The following is a 2,500-nucleotide window of genomic DNA, read 5'->3' as shown; positions in this document are numbered from 1 at the left end:
TTAGGGTTAGGGTTAGCGTTTGGGTTAGGGTTAGGCTTAGGGTTAGGTTTAGGGTTAGGGTTAGGGTTAGGGTTAGGGTTAGGGTTAGGCTTAGGGTTAGGTTTAGGGTTAGGGTTAGGGTTAGGGTTAGGGTTAGGGTTAGGGTTAGAGTTAGTATTGCATTGAGAGTTACGTTTATGTTTAGGGCTAGGGTTTTGTTCCTGTTATGATTACGTTTAGTGTTATGCTATGGGTCGTGGTTTTGTTAAGAGTTACGTTTAGGTTTAGGCTTAAGTATAGGGCTAGTGTTAGCATTAGGTTTAGGGTTAGGTTGAATGTTAGGGTTACGCTTTGCACAAGGTTTCGACTTTGATTTAGGATTAGATATTGGGTTAGGGTTACGGTTAGGATTAGGGTTAGGGTTAGGGTTAGGGTTAGGGTTAGGGTTAGGGTTAGGGTTAGGGTTAGCGTTTGGGTTAGGGTTAGGGTTAGGCTTAAGGTTTAGATTTAGGATTCGGGTTACTGTTACGATTACTCTTACGGTTAAGGTTTGGACAAGTGTTACGGTTAGGGTTAGGGTTAGGGTTAGGGTTAGGGTTAGGGTTAGGCTTAGGGTGAGGTTTGGGTTAGGGTTAGGTTTATGGTTAGCTTTAGGGTTAGTGTTAAGGTCAGTGTTAGGGTTAGGGTTAGGTTTAGGGTTAGAGTAAGGATTCAGCTTATGCTTATGCTTAGGCCTTTTTTTATCGTATGCATAGCGTTTCTCGTAGGGATATTGTTAGGGTTAGAGTACGGTTAGGGTTTGGGTTGGGGTTAGGGTTAGGGTTAGGTTTAGGGTTAGGGTGAGGTTAGGGTTAGGGTTAGGGTTAGGGTTAGGGTTAGGGTTAGGGTTAGGGTTAGGGTTAGGGTTAGGGTGAGGTTAGGGTTAGGGTTAGGGTTAGGGATAAGGAAAGGCTTAGCGTTAGGGTTAGGGTTAGGGTTAGGATTTAGATTTAGCATTTGGGTTACTGTTACGATTACGCTTACGGTTACGGTTTGGACAAGGGTTGGGTTAGGGTTAGGGCTAGGGTTAGGGTTAGGGTTAGGGTTAGGGTTAGAGTTGGGGTTAGGTTTAGGGTTAGGGTTACGGTTACATTTTAGGGTTAGTGTTAGGGTTAGGTTTAGAGTTAGGGTTAGGGTTAAGGTTATGGTTAGTTAGGTTTAGGGTTAGGGTTAGGGTTAGGATTAGGGTTTGGGTTAGGGTTAGGGTTAGAGTTAGTATTGCATTGAGAGTTACGTTTATGTTTAGGGTTAGGGTTTGTGTTCCTGTTATGATTACGTTTAGTGTTATGCTATGGGTCGTGGTTTTGTTAAGAGTTACGTTTAGGTTTAGGCTTAAGTATAGGGCTAGTGTTAGCATTAGGTTTAGGGTTAGGTTGAATGTTAGGGTTACGCTTTGCACAAGGTTTCGACTTTGATTTAGGATTAGATATTGGGTTAGGGTTACGGTTAGGATTAGTGTTAGGGTTAGGTTTGGGTTTAGGGTTAGCGTTAGGGTTAGGTTTAGGGTTAGGGTTAGCGTTTGGGTTAGGGTTAGGCTTAGGGTTAGGTTTAGGGTTAGGGTTAGGGTTAGGGTTAGGGTTAGGGTTAGGGTTAGGGTTAGGGTTAGGGTTAGAGTTAGTATTGCATTGAGAGTTACGTTTATGTTTAGGGCTAGGGTTTTGTTCCTGTTATGATTACGTTTAGTGTTATGCTATGGGTCGTGGTTTTGTTAAGAGTTACGTTTAGGTTTAGGCTTAAGTATAGGGCTAGTGTTAGCATTAGGTTTAGGGTGAGGTTGAATGTTAGGGTTACGCTTTGCACAAGGTTTCGACTTTGATTTAGGATTAGATATTGGGTTAGGGTTACGGTTAGGATTAGGGTTAGGGTTAGGGTTAGGGTTAGGGTTAGGGTTAGGGTTAGCGTTTGGGTTAGGGTTAGGGTTAGGCTTAAGGTTTAGATTTAGGATTCGGGTTACTGTTACGATTACTCTTACGGTTAAGGTTTGGACAAGTGTTACGGTTAGGGTTAGGGTTAGGGTTAGGGTTAGGGTTAGGGTTAGGGTTAGGGTTAGGGTTAGGCTTAGGGTGAGGTTTGGGTTAGGGTTAGGTTTATGGTTAGCGTTAGGGTTAGGGTTAAGGTCAGTGTTAGGGTTAGGGTTAGGTTTAGGGTTAGAGTAAGGATTCAGTTTATGCTTATGCTTAGGCCTTTTTTTATCGTATGCATAGCGTTTCTCGTAGGGATATTGTTAGGGTTAGAGTACGGTTAGGGTTTGGGTTGGGGTTAGGGTTAGGGTTAGGTTTAGGGTTAGGGTGAGGTTAGGGTTAGGGTTAGGGTTAGGGTTAGGGTTAGGGTTAGGGTTAGGGTTAGGGTTAGGGTTAGGGTTAGGGTTAGGGTTAGGGTTAGGGTGAGGTTAGGGTTAGGGTTAGGGTTAGGGATAAGGAAAGGCTTAGCGTTAGGGTTAGGGTTAGGGTTAGGATTTAGATTTAGCATTTGGGTTACTGTT

The sequence above is a fragment of the Sturnus vulgaris genome, chromosome 1, assembly GCF_052056855.1.
Source record: "Sturnus vulgaris isolate bStuVul1 chromosome 1, bStuVul1.hap1, whole genome shotgun sequence".
NCBI lineage: Eukaryota > Metazoa > Chordata > Aves > Passeriformes > Sturnidae > Sturnus > Sturnus vulgaris.
This window is presented reverse-complemented; position numbering follows the sequence as displayed.